We start from the raw sequence: 20,661 nt of genomic DNA on the forward strand, positions 1-20,661 counted from the left end.
TACGAGGCACTGAAATGAATATTGTTAAAATCCATAGCACTTTAATTATGCGTCCTCGTTTAAAGTAGGCCCTGACTTCTTTCTCGACGTGCTGAATGAAACCACAGAGAATGATATCGATTTTAAGGGAAAAGATTCGAACCTTGGGCCTCTAGGACTTGCAACAGACGTACTGACACTGAACCGCGTCTTTCTGGGTTTTCAGAGGCTGGCAGGCACAGAAAAGGAACAATTTTTAACCAAACGACGTAGACATAAATCTTATATTTTAGTTTGAAGCTTCTACACACAAATAATTATTGGAAATCTGAAAATGGCGAAGTTGATAAAAATATGTACAGAGAACTATTTGGGGTGCACGAACACTTTTTTTCACTCCCACGGCGGTTAACAGCAAAAATTATTCACGTTAACATTATTTGGGAGAAAGCCATGAGGTAAGGATTTGAAATGAAGAACGTACAAAATGGCTTTAGTGGTGAAGAATTAATTAAAAGCGAAATATTAAAGTGTAAATGAGATACGTAAATCAGCTCTAAGAAATGACAATAAAATTACGAAAACAGAAGCAACAACACAGATATTTCTTGAAAGTATTACGTTTATTTTGCAAAGACTGTACTTACAATTTAGAATATGTTCAGGCGAAATGAGAAGAATTAAATAAAGTTTTGGTAAAAATTATATACAAATGAATGGATGTTCTGATGAATGACAAAATAGAATAGCGATTTCTGTTTTCAAAAAGGGGACAAAACAGTTCCAAACAATTATAAAGGAATATTCCTACTGAATACGTCACAAAAACATTACAAAATTTTAAAAATAAATTTTTGAAAAGTGTTTAATACACTTATAACTGAGGAAAACAATTTTTTTTTTGAAGAAACAGATCACAATATTTTACCTGAAACGGTCGACTTAATACGGAAGTTAACGTAAGTCACAGATTACGAGCTAATTACAGTTTATCGATTATATAATATAATAGAATTTTGAGACACGTTAATTAATATTTTGAGGGGCAACATTTATATTAATAACAAAATAATAATTAGGCTATATTTAATAAAAAATAACTTTCTAACCACGAAATACGTCAAAGATTATCAAAATACTTGAACGTAACACCAAACAAATGACAAATTCAGGAAATACATTGATTAATAATATCAATAATTTAATGATTTAAACACACTTATTTTGCATGTCTTTTGTAATTATGTAAAATTCGGTGGTGATATACGAGCTTACTGCCCGGAAAAGAAATTTGCAAACATTATATGACAATTTTAACAGAATAATAGAATCTAATTCCATTTCGTAATAATAAAGTTTATTATTTACACTGAGACCACCAGAAACGTAGCCGTAATTAAGATAAGTGAGCCACTTAGATCGCAGAGTCACCGGAACAGACCACGCGGTCTCTGTCCGGACCGCTGACGGCGACTGTAAATACGAAAATGGCACAAATCCTTTCCAGGAGAGGTTGTCGCGTCACGACGCTCGTGGTTTTACTCAGCAAAAATTCTCTACCTTTCAGATTTCCATTAACTTCAAGCAATTCAATTTCTTATCCCATCTGTCAAACACAGCTTCCAGCAAATTGAGTTGAGACGTGAAAATATGGGCGTCGGGCAAGTTCGCTCTATTAGACCGGCATTCGATAAATTATCCTAATAAATTTTTATTTCAGCATGTAATCATCATAACAAGGGATCGCATTGGATTTATAGTCTTATCATTATTTAATGTACGTGAAGAATACAATTTATCTGTTATCATATTATTTCTAGGAAAATAAATTTGCTTTAAAAATCGCATAAAAAGATCATATTCTCAGAACTTTCCAGATAAATGTGAACTTTATGGCCAGAGCCTCCAGATATTTTATTTATGCATTAAGGCAAATGAACCCCGTAAAATTCCTGACGTACGTTACGCTGCTTAGCGTTCGGTCTACCCACAAGCAATAAACAGTCGCATTGATAAAGGGCGTCTCGAATTTCACTGCTGACACACTGACGGAAATAAAATCAGCATTTATAAACTCTTGAATGAGATGGTAAAGTTGCGTCATATTGTGATATAATAAATATATATTATTTAAATCTTGTCCGTCTAATCACAATAAATTCTTATTAAATATTAAAATATTACAATAATTAACATTTAAAATATTTAAAATATTAAATGATGTTCTTTATCGAAATATTCGATTTACATTAGAAACATGTCGTGAAAAATGATGGTCTAATGAAAATCGAATATTTCGATAAAGAACATCATTTAATATTTTAAATATTTTAAATGTTAATTATTGTAATATTTTAATATTTAAATAATAAATAATAAACTCTTGAATGTTTACGGACGATGCAACATTTTAATCGGCCATGTGTTTGTGTGGTCTTACCTGATTTTGACAGACGAACTAGGGCCTGCTCCTACCTGGAACACGGCGACCAACAACGTGATATCGATACTCGTTCACAGACAGAATGACCAAAAATAAATCGGTCTGAAGAACTAATGTGCTCGGAACTACAACGCACGTACGTGAAACGCAACGCGACCGGCCAGCGTGAGAACGTGCCAGCGATTGAATGCGGACTCCGACCCACTGCGACAACGCCGAGGACCATCGATCGCAAGTGAGGTTCGCCGGCCAGTTCGGTCCATACGCATGCCTCGGCCCAGCAGCCACGGCACGAGTCTATTCAACCAGAGCGCGGCACAAGATTTTGACATTACTACAACCACTGCCCCTCCCCTCCAAGACCCGACGACGCGACGTTCCGATAAGTGACTGAGCCACTGTAGTAAGGCTACTTACTACATTCCAGGTCAGGAAACTGCACTATGCAGCGACGGCGGGGGGCGAAGACCAGGCCACAGAATCAGTCCTCCGGCAACTCAGACTTGAAATCATCAAAAACGTGCCCTGCACGGGAGCTAATTAATCACTTGTAATTTTGGGTATTTCTGTGTTCTGCATTGCAGTTCTTGGAATCTACATGAACGTCCATGTCTTTAGTTTGAAATGATTAATGTGTCTTCTTGTACTAGAAACTACAAAAAAAATAATTTTGCCTGTTGTTTCGTATGGGTGCGAAACCTGGTCTCTCACTCTGAGGTCTCAGGTGTTTGAGAATCGGGTGTTGAGGAGGATATTTGGGCCTAAGAGAGAAGACGATGGGGCGTGGAGAAAACTGCATAATGACGAGCTTAAAAATCTCTACTCCTCCCCCAATATTGTCAGGGTGATTAAGTCGAGGAGAGTGAGATGGGCTGGGCATGTAGACCGCATGGATGGGACAAGAGGTGTGCACCGGGAAGCCTGAGGGGAAGAGACCTCTGGGGAGACCTAGACGTAGATGGGAGGACAATCTCAGGCGGGATCTATGGGAGATAGGAGTTGAAGGAAACTGGATTTTGTTGGCCCAGGACAGGGTCCGGTGGAGGGCTTTGGTTAATTCGGTGATGAACTTAAGGTTTCGATAAGCCAACTAGTTAGTTAGTTAGTTAGTTAAGTGTCTTGTTGAGCACTGGTCAAAATTCCAGACTATTCTGGAAAGGATAACCAGTGGTGTGGTGATGATGTCGATCCATATGACGTTCAGAAAGTCCCCTAATCAGAAAGATTCTCTGCACATAAATCGAATGTAACGTTGAAGTGATTACCACTCCTACTTCATATTTGGGAGAACCCACGCTTATAACGCTCTTACTCAGTCCCTCCACAGAAATGCTAGAATATTACCTTAGTATATCTGAACATTCAGCGCTTTACAACCATTGACATCTTACGTAAAGCAAAAATGAATCAACCAACCAACTCCCTGGCAGCAGAACCACGACCCTGAGCCAACTCCACCCATTTGCCACCCTCACAGCCCGGATCCCCAAGATCCATCTTCATGTTATCCTTCCATCTGCTTCTTCGTCTTCCCAGTGGTCGTTTTCCAGAAGGGTTCCGTACCAGAATCTTGCATGCACCCCTAGCCTCCCCCCATGCGTGCTACATGTCCAGTCCAGACCAATAAGTGCAGTAGATAACGTATGGTCCTTGCTCTGGACGTTAAAACTGTGCCGATTATCTTTTGGAATTCGGCGCTCCTGACACCAAGCTCTGATGACGGCGATTTAAAACAGACTCGCGATTTCACCGAAATCATCGGAAAATGTCTGCCACACGGCTTAATTTCTCGAAAGCAGCTTTGATGTAGTGACGAATTCAGCATCGCCACGCTACAAATTTTTCCGGGCCGGAAGATAAAATCAAATGCATGAATAAGGTAAATGTATTTCTATCATGAAATCAAATTAAAACCAGATACACAAATTTATAAACTGTTAAAATAAGTCAGCAAGATACAGTTACTAAGAACAGTAACTAATGTAACAAGCGAGGTTACTATCTGAGGCCATGAAGCAGTGTCCTTCTTCAGGAGCCATTACCACGCTGAGCTAAAAAAATTTCCCGCCTTTATGAAAACCGAATGGTCGTCACCGTGCTCACAAAAGCATTCCTCTGCAGGTTGCACACTTCGTGTAAGGTAAAACTGTTTTCTGGAACTTCGTCTAAATCCTAAACAAAAGCTCAACATTTAAGATGCTGAAACTGCTTCCTTCTTCAATCAGTTTGACCCCTGATTGAACCATCTTCAGATCATAAAAACTCATTCAAATGTTTCTGAGCCAGCGGATACTGTTGAAGGTATTATTGTGGTTTTTCTCAGTATCTCCATGCGATCGCAAAAATAGTCTTCAACCAGGCCTTTACAATCTCCTTCCAAATTCTTTTCCACTTGGAATCCATGGCCATATTTCCATTTTACTCGAAGCTACACGCCCCTAAAATATATCTTAACGGTGTTTCTGTGTGTTAGTACCTTTTTCAAAACCTGTACCTCCACACTTTAAACTGAATGCAACTTTCAACATGTACCAAAGATCTTTGAAATTCTCACGACAAATGTAGATACCGACGGTCACTTCAGCGGGGCTTACTGCCTCCATTATCAAGGTAATGACCCTCACTCTGAAACGTCGGTTAGTATCTGCCACACTACACATTGCTACATTCCAGAAGACGATAATCTCCAACATGGAGCTGTCTGTGTGGCAAGACGAATGCTGATAGCTGATCTGATTTGTTGTCCTTCGGCGTCAGTGATATTCACTACAAACAAAACACTGTCGTCTTTTGATGATGATGATGATGATTGTGTCTCAAAGCGCCAACTTAATTTTAGGAAGGACTCTTTCAGATTTGGTAGTTAGGGTCTGCGTGAATCGAGTTCTCGAAGAGGCTGAATCGATTATAGTTGAGGCTGCGAGTAAGCCGAACTTAAGTGCCATTGCAGTGTGTATGTTGGCAACCAGCAGAGGAAATTCGGTTTGAAAATCCTGTTATTCCTTGAGGACAAACAGATCAAAGCAAACTGTGTTGGCGAAGAAAATGCTTTACTGAATATCGCTTAAGAACGATGTTTCTGAGCGGATCGAATTACGTCGATAAACGCTAAATATCCACATCGAAACTTCTGTTTCAACTACAATTCTTGGTCACCACGTCCAGTTATAAGGAAGATTTATTTGTCTGCAGGAAAGCGTTTGTTGTTTTGAGTAGCGAAACGTAAGCAAAGATCGTGGATAAAGAATTTGCTTGGAAAGACGTGAGGGACTAAGTTCTGGTTGTAAGCCTTGGCATGGATGATAGAAGTGGGTCTAGACATTTTACAACAATAAGGACGTTCGATTTTGAATCATTGTCGATTGTTACTGGCCTCCGAGTGTGAACGAATACACCGAGCACACAAAATGTGTAACAATAAATTGAATTACATTTGAGTATTTGTTCCTTTCTCGGCTTGTAAACGTTTGATAAGCTAACCATTTACAGAGTTTTAGGTCGTCAGCAAAACTTCCAGACATCATGGCGTCAGTTACATGTTTCTTGCGCCGATGTTGACATTACATTTTCTTTTCAACAATGTCCACGCCAGTTCCCATTTAAAAGGAAATTTATCGCCTGCAGGTTTCTTCTTGTTTTGATTTTCATAATTCTGCATAAACATTAACGCAGTTCGCATTGACCTATTTCTTGTCTGGACCACTAGACGTGCCTAAAATAAGACATGAATCGGCCTCATAACTAAACTATTTTAAGAACAAAATATATTCAGCTTAAGATTTAAACTGCTTAAAACAATTAATATGACACTAATATTTAACCTGTAATATGTTGCTTTTAATGACCGACGGTGGTCTAGAGGTCAGAACGCTGGCCTTGTAATCCTGGGGTCTCGGGTTCGATTCCCGGCGGTGCCCGAATTTATAACTTGTGTTGGGCAAGGCCGTGGTCTAGGCAACACGGAGTTTTCCTCCGTGGCATCCCAACAATTACTCCATTCACACACAGAAGAAGGCAATGGCAAACCACTTCTGGATCATCTGCCAAGAACGTATATGAACAGGTCCCAGTCCGAGAAAAGGATGGAAGGATCCTGTTCATATGGACCTGTCGTCAGACAGAACACTAAATAAAAAAATAATGTTGCTTTTAAAAATAGATAACGCTCGTCGTAGACAAACACTGTTTGCGTTGTTAACACAACACCAAGTGTCCGCGTGATCAATGATCTCCTAAGTCAGTAATGATCGCAATAAATGTTCCTCGCAAGGCACAGTGACGAATATCGCTCGCTTAAATTGTTTTCCCTCGTTCCTCTAATACAGGGGTGGCCAACCCGCGGGCCGCATGTGGCCCGCCTTGAACATTTTTCCGGCCCGCGAGATTCATCACACTTTTACAAAATATATTTATTTTATAATGGCCAAAGTAGTGAAAACCAATGTATTAAAAAAATACATTATTTGTGCATCCATATATTCAAAAATTATCTGTCGAAATTATGAGAAAAAATTAACTTTGATTTTAAAATAATATTCTTGCGAATATATGACAGATATTGCCTGTTTTATTCATTATTATTATATTATCTATGTTTACATGTAAGAATAATAGTAAACACAATAATAATAACTCATTATGTTTCAATTTTTCACTCCAAAAAAATGTCTATAGTGTATCTAAATCTAATATGGGGATATATAATTTTATATGTGGCCCGCGGAGTTATGATGCATTTCCAAAGTGGCCCGAAAGATCATTTGGGTTGGCCACCCCTGGACTAATATCTGGACGACAGCGCCGAAGGCAGGGGACATGCCCCCTACAGGCTCAATTCTTTTTTCTAATTTTCGATCATATTTTTGGATGTGCCAAAGTTCACTAATCTCGTAAGACTTGAGGTTCTCACAGCGGTGAGTATGATGATTTCCGTCTTCTGGGTTGTTGCGCTGTGTAGTCTAGCAGATGTTTCCCGACGTTTCAGAGGTCCTTGCTGCCTCCATCATCGGTAAACATCTACCAGACTACAGGCGCAACAGCCCAGAAGACAGAAATCTATTTGAAACCATTTTTCTAACTTGAAGATAATACATACGAATTGGACTGCTCTAAATATGGACGGAGCGTGATCCTGTACACTCTACCCTTAAAATGATCTGTAACCTCACTGTAGAAGACAGCCACGAAGCCATGACGTTGAATTAATGTCGAAATTTCACCCGATTTGTTTCGCCGTTCAACAAGAGGCACGCACACGTGAACAAACAGATGACTGACAAACAGAGCGCACACACACATTACGTGACTACACACGCCGAGGCCGATATGACACATTCATCTTCTTCATCGCCCCGATGTTGTCTCGGTTGCGTCAAAATCACATTTCGTCCTTAGCAAAATATTTTAAAACTCCTGATACGATTTAGCCCATTTTTCGTATTATGGGCACAGGTGATCTGTTCAGCTGAATAGATTTTCATTAAATTTGGAATGGCATACAATCGAACTTTTAATTATTCCCCGCGATGCGAATACGCCAACATGTTTTCCCAGAATCTTCGGTTATGACGCCTTCGCCCCTGAAAACATCACCGTCAGTGGTGATTATCAAGATATATATTGAAATTATAATACGTTTAGATTATTTTAATTATATTCCTGATGATCTGATAACTACCTCACTGTAAATCACTGGTCTGATTTATGGAAGTCATCTATAGAGCCGGAGGCAGGTAATTATTACATTAACAATATATCTTAATGACGTGCAACGTGCATGTTACTGAATAGAATTTAAAATTATTTATTTGAAATATATCAGCGACAAAGAGGTTGATATTTTACGTGCATCTGAAACTTAAAATACATTGAAATTGTAACAATTTGGAGCCGCGTATTGCGAATAATTCGAGAACTTAATCGGGGCCGCAAAAACCATCCAACGAGATGCGATTTGGGACATCCCTGTTTTGAAGGTCGTGACCAATACCGAGTTCCCCCGGCCAATCATATTTCGTGTTCTTTATGACGTCATTTCTTAACTTACACAATGGAGTACACGCCTTTTGGAACAGATTAACTTAAATATTTCCAAGATCTGATGCATTACGACTTAGAGGCCGCAGACTGCAATTTCCTGGAACAGACAGACTGGCGGAATTCCTCGTGGTTTGGGGCGACGTCGTATAGAATGAAACACTTTTAAAGACATTAGACCGGTCTCAGAATCGTGCCAGATCTGAACGCATTGTGCCCCCGTGACTACACTTATTCATAAGAGCTTAATGCAAATTAAATGTTGTCTGACAACAGACAGAGGGATCTGTTTTTCGTATTTTATTTCCCAGAATTCCGCATTACTAAATTACGATTCTAAAATACATTATTACATTGGCTCCTTCTCAGTCTTCCATTTCTTTCTGACTTGTACAGTTATTAGCATTTGTATGTCCGTCTACTCGCGGGTTCCCCCCGCCCCCTCGTGGTGTCTGCACCAGACAATCACGCGAGACAATTCGAACGTCCACTCATAAATGTTAACCTCCGTTACTCATTTCAGCTCATTGTTGTCCTTGAAACGACAACTTCAGCCGCTCCATACACTAATCCATTGTCTAATAAATTCTTCTCGTGTACGGTGGTTCAGAAGTGAAAACACCAGCTTTTCGAGAACCATCTTCGTCGCCGCGAAAGCTTCAAATCGCAATCCGTTGTCATTAGCAGACACGAAAATTCTAAGGCTCGTGCAACTTTAAACAAAGGAAATAATGAAATCGCAAACAACTAACGACGTATCAACAATTGAAAAGTTTAAAACTAATCTTTTCAGTTCAATCTTTTCTGATTGTTGTATCAGTTGAGGGGCAATTGTCCCACATTGTACAGTAAAAGTAATAATGAACAATTATGGATTATTACTCCCACTCTGAAAGTTGAGGCACTGAAATTCAGAGAAGTTGTAATAAGCCATAATTCGATTATGCACGTAAAATTACTTGTCAAAAGTCAAACAATACACAAGAGACAAATCTGCTAATTACTTATAAACAGTGGAACTACTTAACATAATTAATGTTTTTTTTATTTATTTATTATTATTTAGTGTTCTGTCTCACGGCAGGTCCATATGAACAGGATCCTTCCATCCTTTTCTCGGACTGGGACCTGTTCATATACGTTCTTGGCAGATGATCCAGAAGTGGTTTGCCATTGCCTTCTTCTGTGTGTCAATGGATGGAGTAATTGTTGGGATGCCACGGAGAAACCGGGGAAGCCCCCGGAGGAAAACTCCGTGTTGCATAGACCACGGCCTTGCCAAAAATAAATATACGTAAACAAAAATTGTAGCGATATTTTGCTGTGTGGGTACGAAAAGGGCACATGTTCATAAACCAAATTGGAATAACAGTTTCTAAAGGTAAATGAAGTAACGCTGTTTTATATTTAAGTTTCGTTAAATGTTCTCCCTTCAAATGCCCCCAAATCACATAATTGTTATCCCACTATTCAGAAGACAGAAATATCATTTTATATCACGTATTAATTTTTCTTCTAAACGTAAGTTATTTCGGACCGCCATTTTCATTGTCCACGCCAGAATACAAGTAAAAAAAAAAATCCTACTGATGCACTTCGCGACCTCTTTGACGTCGTCCATCTTTTTTTATTTGCCATTAGTGAAGCTTCGTCGACTATCTTATTTGAGACAGAAAGAATCCTGGAATTCTCTGCGATGTAATCGCTGAAATCCACGGCTATTAACTCGCTGGTCTTCATACACGTAGTAAAATTTGCTACTTGAATCCTATAAAAATCAATACCGTGCGACTGAAATTGCACATTCTTCTTGTTCTTCTTCTTCTTTTACATTTTGATTACACTCCGTTCAATTTTTCGTTTCTCGTCTTTGCTGTTTGGTTGCTCAATCAACTTATTTATTTTCTATGGGACTGCCTTGACACGTAAATATCAACTGATTTGGCTCCGTATCTAATTAGCTAATTAATTTTTAAAGGCAAAGTAATCTGACAAGAGTACGGATTGTCCTTTGGCCTTCGCTTCCAGATACGTCGTTATTGATGTAATCCTGTGACACGGTAATGAACCTTAGGGTCCCATAAAATGTGGGCCCCTCTCAATAAGGACACGGCTCCATTACTTTTCTGATCATCAAATTAATTCGTAAAATGCATAGGGCATTTCTTTTTATATAAGGCACAATTTCTAATTATATATAATTAAATTGAGTTTGAATCTACGTTATCGACAGGCTTCACTACAAATTAAACATCAAATGAAAGAGTCTGAGACCGACAGATAAGGAAAATGTATAAATGTGAGTAGAAGGGGCACTCGACGCTTATGACTGCAGATGTTCTTATCTGGTTGATGGTAAAATGCAGTGACACGATCCTTTAAAAATGACAAGAGGATTTCGGTGCCATCGCAGACCAACTGGACCACTGGCAGCTTCTCAAGGAGGACACACTCTCAACGGACCCTTCGTTGCATTTGTTTCCAGGACCACGCAAACATTTAACGTTCAAATTATAAATAAAGTAAGTGAATTCCACTCCGTGTCAGCGAATGGTTTAAGGCGGAGTCGTAAAATGTACGCGGACCAGTTGGGGGTAATCAACCCTCGACCCTTGTTTACTGGCGGGACAGACTCTCTGTGTGCTCGAGCGTCAGCTCTGGTAGACATCGCTCCCCTGAAAACTATTTGCTTCGTTGTACGTACACGACCTTTCAGAACTCAGAAATGACGAACAACTGGGTACGAGGTTGTTACAACAATATCAACGGCGTCTTAGTTAATTAAAAAAAGGATTGTTGTACAAAGGAGAAAAATATTAACGGTAATGAAAATCCATTGCTTTTACTGATTAACCCTTTGGGATTTTCCATGCGTTGAGCATAAATATATCCCCTTTTTGGGGGGGTTATTTCATTATAAGACAACAATTCGCTCGATCAGAGGCGTTAGGGGTGCAGAAACACGTGACGTAAAGAGTTTGGTTCAATTATTACGTGAGGTATAAATTCTACAAACAGTTGAATCACTTTCTACTGAGAAATTCAATAGTTATTTTCAGAATCAAAATGATTTATCTCCGATCGTAACTAAACTCGATACATTGTAGTAAAATGGAAGACGTAATTTCAGGAGGTTATTTTCTGAATTAATGTGAGACACATCTTGGAAAAAAATTTATATGAAGCTAATACATAAAATAATCATATTTCATAGCTTTATACTTTTTCTTGGGTGATTGTTTTGTGCCGAACTGCATGACAGAAAATACAGGGCACTGGAAAAATAAAGCACGAATTTGTGTCTCCATCCGCGTATATAAATTCAGTCTTGACAAACGTTGGCATTTCTAAGTCTAAAAATGTATTTTCGCTTAGTGTCCAGCCCCCATACAGTTCGGACACTCAGACAGCGGATTTGATATGAGATATTTAACTGCAATACGTTGGCACTTCTGATTATTGATCGGAGGCTTCTTTGTAGGGAGTCTTTTACTTTATGCAGGATTTGAGGACGCAGATAAACCGCTGAATGAAAACAAATTTCAAACAGCGTTTTGAAATATTTTTTGCCGATATTTGGTTGTCGAAAAAACAGTTGCTTTATCTCCGTTACTCACAAAGCGTATTCATGAAACAGACGACGTACGGCGAAACTACACGGGGACTTTTAATATCTTACAGCTGCCGAGTAACCTTCGGGTCTATGCGATCGAACGCGATGGAAAGGTGATTATTAACATAGTTTGGATAAAGATTTTGAAGAAGAAGATGTCTTTGAATACAGCACATGAAGTTCTGTAACGGTCCGGATTGACGTCTGGGGAAAATCTAGTTAGCGTGACCACGCCCCAGCATGTCTCAAAGTCCAGGACACAGAGAAATGCGTATCAGAAGAATTCTGGTTAGCAAAATGTCTTTTTCACGCTTGCAGGCTTACACTAGGGCACCAGAACACCCTCTCTGCTCCCAGGTTGACCAAATACGTTAATGGGGTAACGTGATAATACAGGCGCAGGGATGCACAAATATTTATTGACATTACAGCAGAGTATAAGAGACAGCAACACGTCATGACCACTCCGTCTGTAATCCCAAGGTCATTGGTTAACACGCGTAAATGATAAAAGAGAGATTCTCTCGCTAAAAAGACGCAACATTTCCTGATCTACAGAGGAGATGTCACACTCATCTATTCGGCCTGCTCTCACATTTGGACGCGACCCCTTGGTTCACCAATAAGCCAAGACGTAACAAATGAGGATTCAGAAAGAACTCCACGTGCACTATCACCTTTTCATAGGCGCCATTTTGTCGTTCGTAAGTTACGTGATAATTCCGAGGTTCGTCGCTTCTAAGCATTTCATACTTTTGTACGAGATTTAAGTTCCTTAACAACATCACGACTATGCTAAAAGCCTAACGCTTTAGAATCAGAAACCAAGATGGCCACGCAGCGTTGTGTCTACCCAGTGCCCACAAATTACGACGACGGCCGTCTCAGGTCAGGAGACGTAAGCCAAAATATGGCTGATTAGTGCAAACTTTGCATCAGCACTAATGATATCTTATCTTTGAGTTTGTTAGATTGCAACTGTTGCTACTTTCAATTAATAAAGCATTGCAATCTAATATTTCCTAATTAAACGTGATCATTTCACTAAAAAACCAAGTGGAGATCAATGGAGAACTCACAGACTGTCACGTGTTTTACCCATAACAAGCGACACTTGGCTGTTATGGGCGTGTATAGACGAAAGACACCCATTTCTCCAGGCAGAGATCGAAGAACGACGTTTCAGTCTAGAGCCAATGACATTGCAAAGTGAGTTGAGTTGATTTGATCACTCAGAATTCCAGAAAATGGAAATCCCATCGCTTGTTGTCATAATAGACGTGTCCAGGAGCTGGAAAGCAAATAACTACGTGCGCCCTATACCAGCTCGAGGCGATTCTAACGAAGATCACTTCAGCAATATAAATAAACCTAAAAGAAAAAAAAATGTCTGAAATAGAAGAGTCGAGGAACTGAACATTTTCAAGAGCAAAATGACTTCATTAGTGTGATACAACCTCTTCTCAATTATTTACTCCAGCCTCAAAATAGCTTGATTAAAACTAATGTACTGTCAATGTGAGGACAGGCAATTAAGGTCACCTGCGTGTAGGCAAGATCGTGGAGGTCAGGTTACTAATTTGGCTTAACAACAGTCGATGGGAGATTTTAATTGGCTCAATCAAAATCATATAAATATGCAATCAATATATACTATTAATACTTGCCTTTACTACCGAGCAAAACACGTTTGTTACTTCGTCGAATATAAATTTTTCACATTTCAATCGAAATGCTGGGAATGTTCGAGTTTAAATTTAAGTTTCACTACAAAATAAAATTCCTATAAAACACAATCGTCATTATTATAAACTTTGAAAGTATAACTGATTGGTAAATGACGGAGGAAAACCAAGGTCATTACGCTGTTTAATTGAATGTTTTAATAACAACGCACAGAAGAAGTATATAATTCACAAATCTTAAAGAACAAACCTTTTTAACTCTTTACGTGGAACTTCGCTTAATTGGGCCAAAGTAATCTAGTCCCGATGTGTCCCAATTAACCGGAATCCGCTTTATTTACAAAACAACACACTGTCGGAGGAAAGTTGACAACAGGATCAAATGGCAAGCAAGGTTGAAAAGTAGTTCATATTACTCACAACAGATGTCGTCACTCGGCAAGCACCTTCCTCGTCACAGCGGCTGGGAATGTATGGTTGAATGGCACGTTTTATGTTCATAATTTGGTTCACAACACTGATTCACTTTTACTTAATTGCTGAATGAGTTGTTGCTACGTGTAACCTTGGGCACTGCATATATTATTATTCCGTCCTTGCACATAAGTCACTGCAGCACAACACAGATCACGAACGCCAAGGAGCAGCGGCAAGACACACGCATACAAAAATAACTATTTTACCTGCGATGTCACCCACCATTTTGTGATTTTATAGAACACAATCTCAATATTACTTGCATAATAAGGTAATTATTTACATGTGATTAAACTTACGTGCCTAACCTGATGATGATCAATTTTTATCGAAACATGATTATCAATAGTACAAAAAAACTGCCCCACTACTTTCCATGTAGAGGGGAGGAGGAGGTATAGCTCCTCTCTTTCTTGGGGTCAGTGGTCAGCGACAAGCCCCGGCCGGTTTTACCCCCAGGGAAAGGACCCCGGTACCCATTTGATAGGAGGCTGAGTGGGTCCCAGACCCGATCTGGACGCAGCGGCTAGAGGAAAAATCTCTACACCTGTCGGGGATCGAACACTAAACAGTGAGTCACTGACTCGGCTAGTAAATAAAAATATTAAATAGTGGTGTAGGAAGTAAGACAATCTGGAACTGACTTTGTAAAGTGAGGGTGGCTTAGAAGATAAATAACTTCGAACATAAAAATGTCGTATTACACAGTTTGACTGGGGTGGTTTAGTTTTGTTTTAATTCTCATTGAGTTATTTATGCGTATAATTTTGTACAATACGTTGACTAAATATGGACAATTTGATATAATTTTGCAAACAACTGAACGAACAGAACTGTTACCTACAATATCTCAAGGCATCGGAGCCAAATAAAACCACAACGAACTTATTTACCTTCGTCTTAACCTCGAACCTCGCCACACGACTGAACACCTTAGCGGCCATTACGATTCTCTTGGGTATTCCTCGCTTGATGGCAGATGGCAGCACATACATGACCTACGAACAGAACACCTGCACTTAGCAGCCACTGGTTTCAAGGTGGGGGTCGCGCGAGTCATGTGAAAATAAATCACGTACACAGTCAAATTACGATAATGCCAACCTGTGCAAGAAATATGCACCACAAATGCACGGACGCTGGAGAAATTTGAGTAACGTAAGTTGTACTCCTCGCCAAATATAATTAGACTGACCAAGACAAGGAGGATGAGATGGGCAGGGCATGTAGACCGCATGGGAGAGAAAAGAAATGCACACAGGGTTTTGATAAAGCAGAAGGAAAGAAACCACTGGGAAGACCTAGACATAGGTGGGAGGATATTATTAAAATAAATCTTAAAAAATAGGATGGGTTGGGATGGGGACCAGTGACGGGCTTTTGTGAAAACGATAATGAACCTTCGGGTTCCATAAAATGTTGGGGAATTTGTTGAGTCGCTGAGCGACTATCGGCTTCTCACGAAGGACTCGGCTCCATGGGGGAAGTATGTAAGTAAGATACATCGATTTTACTTCGGTTTCTCTGGGCGGACGTCCTCGGCGTAAGGCGCCTGACAATCTTGCCAAGTTCCGTGATGGAGCATCCCCGGTATGGCCGGAGCAGGCGACGCCACAGCGTCTCGACGCTCCTCCTCGGGCACCCCGTACATCTGCAGCTCTGGACATAATTCAGTGCATCTCCGTGTAGAAAAATATCCGCTCTGCGTATTAAATTAAATTATAAACTGAAATCGACTGCGTACAGAGAACGTTTAATGTTAAATAAAGGTCCGTTTGAATTTTTAGGCTCATAAAAAGACTTCATTTTAACCGGTCCTTTTATGAAACTGACAAAATTATCGCTAATTCATTTGATTGTCTTAAGGATCAGAAAAGTCAGTGTTTCTGCCCACAGTCAATTTATCTCCTAAAACCCACGCACGCCGACTTTAAGACAATATCAGAAGTGTTTTGTTAAATTTAAATATACCATGTATATTATATTAATATTAAATTTTATGTGAAAACTCTGCTTAGTGTCGTATGATATAGGTAACAGCAAGGTACGTACGTATAAACACTACGCATGCGCGCTTAAATTCCTATTCCATGTTTGTGCAATAATGACGTAATGGACCAGAGAAGATCTCGTTATAAAAATCGCTATTAAAATCATCCGTTCATAAACGTCATCTCGATTTTTAACATTTTAGTCTTTTTCGTGTTAAGCAGCGTATTTTAGGATGCAATTTGATTTCAGTAGTGTGCGCAGATTGAGTCTTGCGTCTGGCTGTACTGAGGAACGCAGAAATGAAAAATTCTTTGTGCAATCGCTTCCGACTGTTTTCCAAGCGACTCGGGCTCTTTAGCATTCGGAGCTCGTCAAGAACACACACACACACACACACACACACGTCTTTACTCGGTATCTACACAAACAAAAGCACAGCGCAAGAGAAAAGGTCAACACTGAATTGGCATGACAAGAATTCACCACGCGGTGGAATTATTTTGCGATCGTCGTCAAATTGATAAAACCTGCACGGATGGTACAGCCTTCATTTGTCAGTAGTCCTGAGAGAGGGGGGGGGGGGGGGGGGGCAGGTCCACATGACAAGAAAACTTACTGCATTAACCATCTGGCGCAGAAGTAGATTCGTCGTTCAAATAAAAAAGAGAATGTTTTTGCCTCGCAGTCATGAAAACGCTGCAATGTAGGGATATCCGAGGGCGAAACCTAACCTAACATTTGGCAGTTTGGATAGCAAAATTGTTTGGCAGGTTGAAATATAAACAGCTCTGCCACTAGCAGCTACACCTAGATTTTTTTGAGGTTGATGTTGATACTGAAAAGCTTAAAAGATATAAATCTTCAGGTATTTATAAAAATTCTGACTGAATTAATAAACGCGACGTTCGGTAACTGAAGAAAACAGCGTTAATTTCGAGGTTAGCATATAATTCCTTCTCGTTTACAAAACAAAACCTGTTCTTTCCACTCGAAATATTACAATCTACGTTCATATAATTGCAATTACAGACTCTTTACATCCACAATGAAACTGTATGACGTTCTTAACATTACAAAGAAACAAAACAAATGCTTTCTCCTCTCTAAATTTTTCCTAAAGGAATCTATTGGCATTCGTCTTGTAGCTTAATCCCCTGGCAAAAGTATCGACATTGAAAGAGGGCGCACCGAATGTGATGTCATCGCAATGAAAGTGTAGAATTTGATAAATGACTAATTACGCGACATTAATTCGATCCGGGCTGCTAAAGAGCGCATGAAACTTCTCCCTTTGGGGACAATACCCTCCGCGGGAACTACACTTTTGACAAAAATAATTTTATATTAATTCTGACGTCATATTAGTTCAACAGCGACAACACACCTTCGACGTGGGGCAAGAGCTCCTGACCAACTCGACTATCGATCCTAGAAAGCGGGCACGGCTTCAGTGTTACGTCGCCAAAGAACCGGAAATGCTTCGTGCTGTGCTTACAGCGAATCTAAGGCGCTGACACTCGAAAACTTTCTTGTGAGTATTGATCGTGAGCTGGTGGCGACACGAAGGATGGAGATTGATTTGTTATGTCAATGACACCGAATAGTTTACAGCCCAAAAAGGCATTGGAAATCTCTCATACCAGTGGCGATCGACGGTGGCCTTGCAATGTTCCACCATCGGTACGACACATCGCTCTTGGGTATTAACAGCGCCGGATTTGCCAAGCGGGAATAAGTAACAACAGGCTTATGAGTACTAGTGTTCAATTTTTTTTTTATTTCAGATTCCAAGATGGCGCTCAGCGCGTATGGGGAAATCTCAGGGCTGTCGAAAAACCGATGTAATGTCCTCCTCTGTATCTGTTTGTACCCCTCGATTCAATATCACTACCATATCTTCGTGTTTACATGCTGACCGAGGCACAGCTCCAAAGTCAAACCTTTAGCGTCCTCGGCGTGAAATCTTCGGACGGCGAATTGGACACTGGTCCTCTGAAGCCAAGGTGCTGATGGCAGTCTCTCTAACCACCCCGTCGGGACACCTCATGATAATGCCATCCACCCACATGGGACTCCACAGGCGGTGACTTCTGTCCCCCTGTTCTCGTGGAGCGAGAGGGGAAACATGAGAATAAAAGAGCAGAGTTGGAAACCATACACAGCAGTTCTCCTGTGATTCCATTGCTCTTAGCAGGAAGACAGAGTCATGCCGCCTCAGGGAGTTGACAATTTCAGTCAACCCACGGAGGTGTGCGAAGATAATATGGGGAAGGAGCTCACCATTTGTGATAAATACGTTTTTACTATGTATAGAGACCACTCCTCTAGGAGACAGTGGCTCTGACATGTCACAACGTGCTGGTGTTTCAAGCAAATTTGTGGGTTGGAAGCTAATAATTCAGGCGTACTGAAACAGAGAGGTGGCTGCTGTAGAAGACTCGTGGACCAAGGTAATCCATAACGTCGCCTTCATGTATAGGTTGTTTCTTCTGGCTCAGATTAAGTGACAGGAATGCCAGAGTGAATAAAAATTGGCGTACATGAACTATCCAAGTCAACTGATGCCCTGTCCAGTTTGCATATAAGACCTAGTTCTAACAAAACTCTAATTAAAGAGGTAAATATTCTCTATGAAAACAAGGATTCTTTAACTTACAGCTTCTCACGATTTCACCATTTGGATATGCATTTTCTGAAACCAGGTGATTATCAATAAGGTATTTTTTTATGGTTAGATGAACGGACAAGCAGGAAAGATCCGCTATTGGTCGTAGTTCAAAGTTTGCGTAAATGGGGATCCCGACTTTAGTTGGTCAATAGTTTATTCGTATTCTTTACATAGTCAACACAAAATTCGACTTTTTTTTATTCAGAAGTGTTCTCTTAATTAACCAGTTATTGCCTAATCCTGAATTTCCAAAAATGTATTTTATATTCCTTCATTTGTCTCATAATTTTTGGCCACCAGTTTTTTCAAGTTACGTGTCAATGCATCCTGTACGGCAGAAGTTTGAAGAGAAATTAAAACAAATACAGAAATTCAGAAAATGGAACGCTTCGTCTTAACAGTAATCACTGGATACACAGAAACTGTAAATAAAGGACTAAAATCTTAAACTTGAAGCCGAGCACTGGGATTGATTCACCACGGTTTCAAGAGAATACGTAAACAATAATAATAATAAAATAAACCAATAAAAACTCACAGATTCTCCCGAGTAGATGCTGGGAGGGCTGTCCTGGCAACCACTCATGCATTTTAATAGAACAGATTTTAAATGTTATTTTCACTTACTAATAGAACAAATATATTACAAATACGAAGCATGGGGTAATCTTTGGTTAGGTGTAGAAACAAACAAAACACAAACAACAGTCACTTCATTACGAACTGAAAATATTGGTAGTCATTCTTATTGGGAAAAATGTCGAAATTAAGTCGCTTCTTCCAGGATTTCACCAAATCAGCGCTGATAAATGTTAAAAAACAAAACAAGTTTCATACAGCATAATCACCCAGTCTGACCCAGAACTGTCTGCAGCAACAAGGAACACCAACAATTCTTTTGTAACCACGCGAGTTTGAACCAGTGGTCTGTGGTCCAACTTAAATTTCTAAAACATTTTTCATTTTTTAAATAAGATCACACAAATAAAGCTGAAATCATATTTGTAGCTCCCTAATAAATAAAAAGATACAGCCTGTCTCCACTGCTGCAGATGATGGCTTCCTGCCTCCATCACCAGGGTAAATGCCTGATGATGGAGGCAGCAGGGACCTCTGTAAATTTATACAAGACTACACAGCGCTACAACCCAGAAGATAGCCATCTTTGGACTCAATGACGTGAAAACTTCAAATTTTAAAACATGTTTGCTTTTAACGATGGCGAAACAAACTGTAAGGCAGCTCACACACAGAGAAAATTAGTTTATGAAATTGATTTCATAAAATTTAAAAGTGGTTTCATAGTAAATATATTTTTTTTAATTGGTGGTCACACACAAAGTCAAATGAAATTATTGTTCTAACGAAAAACTCAACTTCTCTGCGTACGACCCATCTAAAACAAAATGCTAATAAATAAGTGTGCAGTCGCCAGAATTTACCTTTGTAAAGGTGGCTGCGATGTAAGAATTGGCCGGAGGGTCGAAATCCTTCCAATGGGCAGGCTGCGTTTCCCGTCTGGCCGGGCGACGACATTATTATGAAGGATTCCCCAAACAACAAGTCAGCCTGGGGATTACCCAGAGTCCAAGGCACAAAAATGAAATTTGGTCAGGGATTCACAACCTTCTCGAGACCTGGTGCCAAATTCACGTTTCATCATCAATTTGTGGGTACCGAGGACACGAGCGATTGCCACTTGTTGAAATTCCATTGAAATTTATTAATGACCAAATTAGGTATTACTTCTCTTTAACAAAATTGGTCA

At 39.8% G+C, this 20,661-nt stretch overlaps 1 long non-coding RNA gene across 2 annotated transcripts in view; it reads right to left on the reverse strand.

The window, feature by feature from the left end:
- Positions 1-16,348, reverse strand: part of LOC110830204 (uncharacterized) — a 101,739-nt gene extending 85,391 nt beyond the window's left edge. Inside the window, exons 1-2 of one of the 2 annotated variants that reach the window (XR_015536903.1) lie at positions 15,127-16,348; positions 14,177-14,366 (exon numbers count right to left, since the gene is read on the reverse strand). This is a non-coding gene — a long non-coding RNA (uncharacterized LOC110830204). Of the gene's footprint in view, positions 1-2,419; positions 2,609-14,176; positions 14,367-15,126 lie in introns of those variants that run through there. The other variant, XR_015536904.1, reaches the window with a different exon arrangement.
- Positions 16,349-20,661: the final 4,313 nt, after the last annotated feature.

The sequence above is a fragment of the Zootermopsis nevadensis genome, unplaced genomic scaffold (genome assembly GCF_977971745.1).
Source record: "Zootermopsis nevadensis isolate Lab colony 2312 unplaced genomic scaffold, Znev_1.0 Znev_ptg000024l, whole genome shotgun sequence".
NCBI lineage: Eukaryota > Metazoa > Arthropoda > Insecta > Blattodea > Termopsidae > Zootermopsis > Zootermopsis nevadensis.